The sequence below is a fragment of the Apodemus sylvaticus genome, chromosome 6 (genome assembly GCF_947179515.1).
Source record: "Apodemus sylvaticus chromosome 6, mApoSyl1.1, whole genome shotgun sequence".
NCBI lineage: Eukaryota > Metazoa > Chordata > Mammalia > Rodentia > Muridae > Apodemus > Apodemus sylvaticus.
The window spans coordinates 7,466,577-7,474,800 of record NC_067477.1 but is presented as its reverse complement, the minus strand read 5'-3'; the positions used below and the strand labels follow the sequence as shown (position 1 = coordinate 7,474,800).

The window sequence follows — 8,224 nt, the reverse complement described above, 5'->3', positions numbered from 1 at the left end:
ACTCAGACATGTACATACACCCACATCCAAACACTGGATGGACATTGAGGGCTCCATTTTTATTGTCTAATTTTTTGTGTCTTAATGTGGAACAAATAGCATTTGTTTTTCCTAGCCAAGCCTATTACCATAGGCTACTCTAATGCATGAAAACTTAGAATTGTCTAGAATAAAGAAGCTGTCTAAACACAAGGTATTGTTATTGCCACTATTTGCCAAGACAAATGAAAAGTGGTGAACAGAGTACCTTTTGTTTCCCTGGGACTCTTTAGCTGGGACAATTGGTTATTTTCATTTACTTTCCCTATGGAATGATTAATACAACACAGTGTAATATATTCAGATCTTAGGACAAATCTCACCAAGATTAAACAGCTTTACTCCACTGAAGAGAGATGATGACCGTGTCTAGATTGGACTGGATGTCATCTGATTTTCATAGTGACACACCAGGCTTGATTTTCAGAACCATGAAGCACTAGTTGACCTAGTTCTGACTAAATTTGTTTTCCAACTAGAAGAATGTAAAAAGAGAAAATAATCTTGGTTTCTATAGCAGAGAATGCATTTTTCCCAGCTTTTAGAAACTTTCTTTTTCTTCCCCCTTTTCCCCCCTTTCCTCCTGCAGAGGAGCTCTGGACCACTCAGTGGTGGCACCAATCCTTTCAGGGGCCTACTTTCTGAGAGCTGCTGACCAGTCCTCTGTGGCTGTCAGAGCACTCTGGTCTTCAGTGGAGAACTGCTGGATGGGCACAGAGAGTACCTGTATCCCCTCAGACCAGTCAGCCACCTCAGGAAACCTCAGGAAGAAACTCAGGAGCTGGTGCAGTCCATTCACCATGAAATTCCTCCTTGGTCACAGCCTTCTCAGCAACAGCCTGCTCCTCCTTGATGATCTCTGCAGAAGTGAAGATCAGGCCTAACCTCCCATGGGTGTTCACCAGAGATAGTACCTCCCATGCAGAGTACTTCCCGGGACAGCAGCCACCTCATTAGACCCCAGGAGTGTGCTCGCTTGCTTTTGCATAGGATTGGAATGTCTGCATAGTGCAGGGGAGAATCTGTGTTACATGGAGCAATCATCGGCAGGCTGTCATAAGAGGCCTCTGTCGGGGGTGGTGGTCAGGTCTGGGTCAATCACCACTAGAAGCCATGGATCCCTGAAGGCATCTTAGATCTGGTTAGTGATGGTTCCAGGGGTGAAGAGGCCAGCAATGGGAGTGGCTCTTGTGGCAGCAGCAAACTTCAGCATAGCTTGGAGGCCAATGTTCCTGGAGGAGATGACACTAACATCAGTATTAGCTTTGAGCAGCAACTTCTGTTCCTCTTCAGATTCATGATGCAGATAACCGTATTTTTCCTTTTGTAGATGGTAGATATACTGCTCCATCTGAAAGTCAAGGTTAGTGCCATCTCAGTAGATTCCTACAGCAAGGAATTTGAGGACATCCTCCCCCTTCATCTGCAAAACATCAAGGGCTCTGGACATTGTGTAAGGTTCCCTTTAAGTTGCTGTGGGAATCAAGAACAATGCCATATGGACCTGTCCCTGGGCAGCATGGAAAACACAGAGAATGTATTTTAAGGTAGATAGGCAGTTAATGGGTGCTTTACCCTATAGCACTCCTCACAAAGAATTGATGGTATAATTGCCAGCATAACAGAAGTGAAGAGGTGTCATGAAATTGGCTAATCTTTCTTTCAGCTTAATGGCCTCCTTGCTAAAGAAAGCTGTGAATATATGTACTCGATTCATAGTCTTGGTTCTGTAGTGAAGGTGGGAGTACTACTTAATAACTATGTGATCTAGGATGATTTAATTAACCCACAGGAAGCTCAATCTCCCTATCAGTGACAGAGAGGAATCACTACCCAACTTACAAAAGCTAAAGCATGCATTTGAATACAGCATCTGTCTTGAATAATCTCACAGTAAGCTCACTCATAGGGATGGCACCATCACAAAGCTTTCACCATCCATTTGAATGGTCCAAGAAACCATTTCTCAACTCTTGGCCTTTGGATTCCTCTAGCAGGCCACAGCACAGCACTGTCTCACTCACTTCTTAGGAATTTGGCTCAGAGTCCATCCCAAGTCCCAAGAATAGTCCACATTGCCCAAGAGGCAAGGAACCCTCTAAAGGAGGCATGTTACCATGTCAGTGTCCTTTGGATCTTTGAAGAGGCATCACCTGGTCCTCAGTATCACAACATCTTGGCCTTTTTTTTTAATTCGATATAATTTTTACTTACATTTCAAATGATTTCCCCTTATCTGGCCCCCCAATCTCCAAAAGTCCCATAAGCCCTCTTCCCTCCCCCTTTTCTCCCATCCACCACTTCCCACTTCCCTGTTCTGGTTTTGCCCTATACTGCTACACTGAGTCTTTTCAGAACCAGGCCACTCCTCCATTCTTCTTGTACATCATTTGATGTATGGATTATGTTTTGAGTATTCCAATTTTCTAGGCTAATATCTACTTATTAGTCAGTGCATACCATGATTAATCTTTTGAGACTGGGTTACCTCACTTAGTATGATGTTCTCCAGCTCCATCCATTTTTCTAAGAATTTCATGAATTCATTGTTTCTGATGGCTGAATAGTACTCTATTGTGTATATATACCAAATTTTTTGCATCCATTCTTCCGTTGAGGGATACCTGGATTCTGTCCAGGTTCTGGTTAGTAAAAGTAGGGCTGCTATGAACATAGTATAGCATGTATCCTTATTACCTACTGGGGAATCCTTAGGGAATATGCTCAGGAGTGATACAGCAGGATCGTCCAGAAGTGACGTGCCCAGTTTTCTGAGGAACCGCCAGACTGATTTCCAGAGTGGTTGTACCAATTTGCAACCGCACTAGCAGTGGAGGAGTGTTCCTCTTTCTCCACATCCTCAACAACACCTGCTGTCTCCTGAGTTTTTAATCTTAGCCATTCTAACTGGTGTAAGGTGAAATCTCAGGGTTGTTTTGATTGGCATTTCTATTGCTCTGTAGTATTGCTTGAGGTCAGGGATACTGATTCCCCCAGAATTTCTTTTGTTGTTGAGAATAGTTTTAGCTATCCTGCTTTTTTTTTTTTTTGTTATTTCAGATGAATTTGAGAATTTCTCTTTCTAACTCTAAGAAGAACTGAATTTGGATTTTGATGGGTATTGCATTGAATCTGCATATTACTTTTGACAAAATGGCCATTTTAACTATATTAAACTTGCCAATCCATGAGCATGGGAGATTTTTCCATTTTCTGAGGTATTCTTCCATTTCCTTCTTCAGAGTCTTGAAGTTCTTGTCATACAGATCTTTCACTTGTTTGGACAGAGTCACACCAATGTACTTTATACTGTTTCTGGCTATTGTGAAGGGTGTCATTTCCCTAATTTCTTTCTCAGCCAGCTTATCTTTTGAGTATAGGAAGGCTACTGATTTGCTTCAGTTGATTTTATAACCTGCCACTTTGCTGAAGTTGTTTATCAGCTATAGGAGTTCTCTAGTGGAGTTTTTTGGGTCACTTAGGTAGACTATCATATCATCTGCAAATAGTGATAGTTTGACTTCTTCCTTTTCAATTTCTATCCCTTTGACCTCCTTATGTTTTTGAATTGCCCAAACTAGTACCTCAAGTATAATATTGAAGAGATAAGGAGAGAGGGGGCAGCCTTGTCTAGTCCCTGATTTTAGTGGGATTGCTTCAAGTTTCTCTCCATTTAGTTTGATGTTGGCTACCGGTTTGCTGTATACTGCTTTTACTATGTTTAGGTATGGGCCTTGAATTCCTGTTCTTTCCAAGACTTTTAGCATGAAAGGATGCTGAATTTTATCAAATGCTTTTTTTTTACATCCAATGAAATGACCATGTGGTTTTTTCTTTGAGTTTGTTTATGTAGTGGATTGCATTGATGGATTTCCATATAATGAACCATCCCTGCAGCCCTGGGATAAAGCCTACTTGATCATGGTGGATGATCATTTTTATGTGTTTTGGATTCGGTTGGCAAGAATTTTATTGAGTATTTTTGCATCGATGTTCATCAGGGAAATTGGTCTGAAGTTCTCTTTCTTTGCTGGATCTTTGTGTGGTTTTGGTATAAGTGAAATTGTGGCTTTGTAGAAGGAGTTGGGTAGTGTTCCTTCTATTTCTATTTTGTAGAATAGTTTGAAGAGTGTTGGTGTTAGGTCTTCTTTGAAAGTCTGACAGAATGCTGCACTGAAACCATCTAGTCCTGTGTTTGTTTGGTTGGAAGACTTTCTATGACTGCTTCTATTTCTTTAGGGGTTATGGGACTGTTTAGATGATCTATTGGGTCCTAATTTAATTTTGGTATTTGGTATCTGTCTAGGAAATTGTTCATTTCCTCCAGATTCTCGAGTTATGTACAGTATAGGCTTTTGTAGTAGGATCTAATAATTTTTTGGATTTCCTCAGTTTCTGTTGTTATATCCCCCTTTTCCTTTCTAATTTTGTTAATTTGGATACTTTCTCTGTGCCCTTTGGTCAGTCTGGCCAAGGGTTTATCTATCTTGTTGATTTTCTCAAAGAACCAGATCCTGGATTCATGGATTCTTTGTATGGTTCTCTTTGTTTCCACATGATTGAATTCAGCCCTGAGTTTGATGTTTTCCTGTCTTCTACTCCTCCTGGGTGAAGTGGCTTCTTTTTGTTCCAGTGCTTTCATGTGTGTCTTTAAACTTCTAGTTCCTTCCTGTTTCTTTTTGGAGGCACTCAGGGCTATGAGTTTTCCTCTTAGCACTGATTTCATTGTGTCCCAAAGATTTGGGTATGTTGTGCCTTCATTTTCATTAAATTCTAAAAAGTCTTTGATTTATTTTTTTATTTCTTCTTTGGCCAAGGTGTCATTGAGTAGAGTATTATTCAGCCTCAATGTGTATGTGGGCTTTCTGTGTTTTTTGTTGCTATTGAAGACCACTCTTACTCCATAGTGATCTGATAGGAGGCATGGGAAATGTTCGATCTTCTTATATTTGTTGAAGTCTCTCTTGTGACCAATTATGTGGTAGATTTTGGAGAAGGTATAATGAGGTGCTGAGAAAAAGGCATATTCTTTTGCTTTAGGGTGAAATATTCTATAAATATCAATCAAATCCAATTGGTCCAAAGCTTCAATTAGTTTTACTGTGTCCCTGTTTAGTTTCTGTTTTCCTATAGATCCATTGAGGAAAGTGGAGTGTTGAAGTCACCCACAATTTTTGTGTTAGGTGCAATGTGTGCTTTGAGCTTTAGTAAAGTTTCTTTTAAAATGAGGGTACCCTTGCATTTTTTGCATAGATGTTCAGAATTGAGAGCTCTTTTTGGTGGATTTTTCCTTTGACCAGCAAGAAGTGTCCTTCTGTGTCTATTTTGATGACTTTAGGTTGAAAGTCTATTTTACCTGATATTAGAAATGCTACTCCAGCTCATTTCTTGAGACCATTGGCTTGTAAAATTGTCTTCCAGCCTTTTACTCTAAGGTAGTGTTTGTCTTTGACACTGAGGTGTGTTTCCTGTATGCAGCAAATTTTAGGGTATTGTTTCCTTATCCAGTCTGTTAATCTATGTATTTTTATTGGGGAATTGAGTCCATTGATGTTAAGAGATATTAAGGAATAGTAATTATTACTTCCTGTCATTTTTGATGTTTTGATCTTTATATTTGGGTGGTTATCTTCTTTTGGGTTTGATGAAAGAAGGTTACTATCTTGCTTTTTCCAGGTTGTAGTTTCCCTCTTTGTATTGGAGTTTTCCTCCCATTCTTCTTTGCAGGACTGAGTTTGTGGAAAGATATTGTATAAATTTGGTTTTGTCATGGAATATCTTGGTTTCTCCATCTATGGTGATTGAGAGTTTTGCTGGGTTTAGTGATCTTGGCTGATATTTGTGTTCTCTTAGAGTCCGCATGAGATCTGGCCAGGATCTTCTAGCTTTCATGGTCTCTGGTGAGAAGTCTGGTGTGATTCTGATAGGTCTTCCTTTATATGTTACTTGGCCTTTTTCTCTTACTGCCTTTAATATTCTTTCTTTGTTTAGTACATTTGGGGTTTTGATTATTATGTGACAAGAGGTATTTCTGCTCAGGTCCAGTCTGTTTGGAGTTCTGTGGGCTTCTTATATATTCATGGGCATCTCTTTCTTTAGGTTAGGGAAGTTTTCTTCCATAATTTCATTGAACATATTTGCTGGCCCTTTAAGTTGTAAATCTGCACTCTCATCTATGCCTATAATCCTTAGATTTGGTCTTCTCATTGTGTCCTGGATTTCCTGGATATTCTGGGATACAAGCTTTTTGCATTTTGCATTTTCTTTGACTGTTGAGTCAGTGATTTCTATGGTATCTTTGGCATCTGAGATTCTTTCTTCCATCTCTTGTATTCTGTTGTTTGTATTTGCATCTATGGTCCCTGATTTCTTCCCAAGGTTTTCTATCTCCAAAGTTGTCTCCCTTTGTGATTTCTTAGTTGTTTCTACGTCTGTTTTAGCTCCAGGATGGTTTTGCTCAGCTCCCTCATTTGTCTGTTTGTGTTTTCCTTTAATTCTTTAAGAGAATTTTTGTATTTTCTCTTTCATGACTTCTGCCATTTGACTCACTTTCTCCTGCATTTCCTTAAGTTTTTTTTTTTTTTTTTTTTTTTTTTTTTTTTTTTTTTTTTTTTTTTGCATTTCTTCTTTATTGGCTTCTCTCTTCAACCTTATTCTTCTGAATTTCTTTAAGTGTTTTTTGTGTTTTCATTATATGGGTTTCTAGCTTATTCATGTTCCCCTGTATTTCTTTAAGAGATTCATTTATGTCCTTTTTATGTTCCTCTAGCAGCATCATGACTGGTGATTTTAAATCCAAATCTTGTTTTTCTGGTATGTTGGGGTATCCATGACTTGCTGTTGTTGGAAAGTTTGGTTCAGAGGCTGCCATATTGCCTAGATTTCTGTTGGTAGCATTCCTACTAAGCCTGTTGTGCTGAGACCCCCTCGATTTTTGCCATCTTGTTATCTCTGGTGTTAGTTGGTCTTGTCTCTGACTGGTGTTTGAGCCTTGTGGGAGGCTATAAGGCTATTTTTGCAACACTGGATGGCTGGGTTTCCCCTGTTGCAGATTGCTGATGTGCTGCCCTCCTCTTAGGTGCCCTTGGAGCCCTAGTAAGCCTTGCCACAGATTGTCTCTCTGAACCAGGTGTTGCCTGTTTACTCCTTCAGGGAGCGCTGATGGTGTATGCTGTGGGGACCTTTTCTGAGTGCTGATCACTCTGCCATGCAGCCAATCCCCCAACTGGGTTGGTGTACACAAGGCTAGCCTAGCTGCTCAGGCCCTGAGTCTAGGCAAAAGCCTGATAGGCTTAGGCCCAAGCAATGTTCACCTCGGGCTATGACTGCTAACTGGTTCTGTCAGGTAGCCAAGATAGCTGTGTGTGCCCCCTGCAAGTCCCGGGACAGTTTGCAGGGGTGATAACCTCCTGGCCGGGTTGGCACACAGATAGCCCACTGGACAGCCCAGAACCTGGGTGCAGTCCAATGCCTGTCAGGCTTAGACCCCCGCGATGTTGGCCTTGGGCTATGACTGTTAGCTGGCTTTGCCTGCTAGAACTCTCTGGCATCCAGTAGCCAAAATGGCGGAGTGTGCTTCCTTTAAATGCTGGGACAGACTGCCGGGTAAACAACATCCTGGTCGGGTTGGCACACTGATGGCCCTCCAAACAGACCAGGGCCTGGGTGCAAGCCAATGCCTGTTGGGCTTAGACCCCCATGATGTTGGCCTCGCGCTAAGTCTGCATTCCTCCAGCTGTCAGTTCTCTCTGGTGTTCCAGAACCAAGATGGTGGAAAGGCTCTCATAACTGACTGGTGGGAGGCAGAGTTCTGATGTGGCTTCAGTGTGGTGAAAAGTGCTGTAACTCTGCAGCTTGCAGCCCGGCTGGCCAGCGATGGTTAGTGGTAGCAGGCGCCGGGCCTGCCAGGACCCTGTCACCTTGGTTCCACTGGTGGTGGACCTTCCCCTGAACTGAACGAGCTGCTGCTGCTGTTGAGGGCTCTTATAATAGAATAAGAGGAACAATTTGGTCCCCTGAATAGTATAGAAACTCAACATGAAGCCCAGTAGAGTCAACTTACCTTGATCCATGGGGCTCTCAGAATCTGAACCTTCAAACAAAGCACATATACAGAAGCCTACATGTTGGATGTAGGGTTCCCCATTCATATGAGACACACGTGCAGCTTGGTCTTCGTATGGGT

The 8,224-nt window shown here is 41.5% G+C and overlaps 1 pseudogene; it reads right to left on the bottom strand.

The window, feature by feature from the left end:
• Positions 1-580: 580 nt before the first annotated feature.
• LOC127687784 (40S ribosomal protein SA-like) lies at positions 581-1,489 on the bottom strand (annotated as a pseudogene).
• Positions 1,490-8,224: the final 6,735 nt, after the last annotated feature.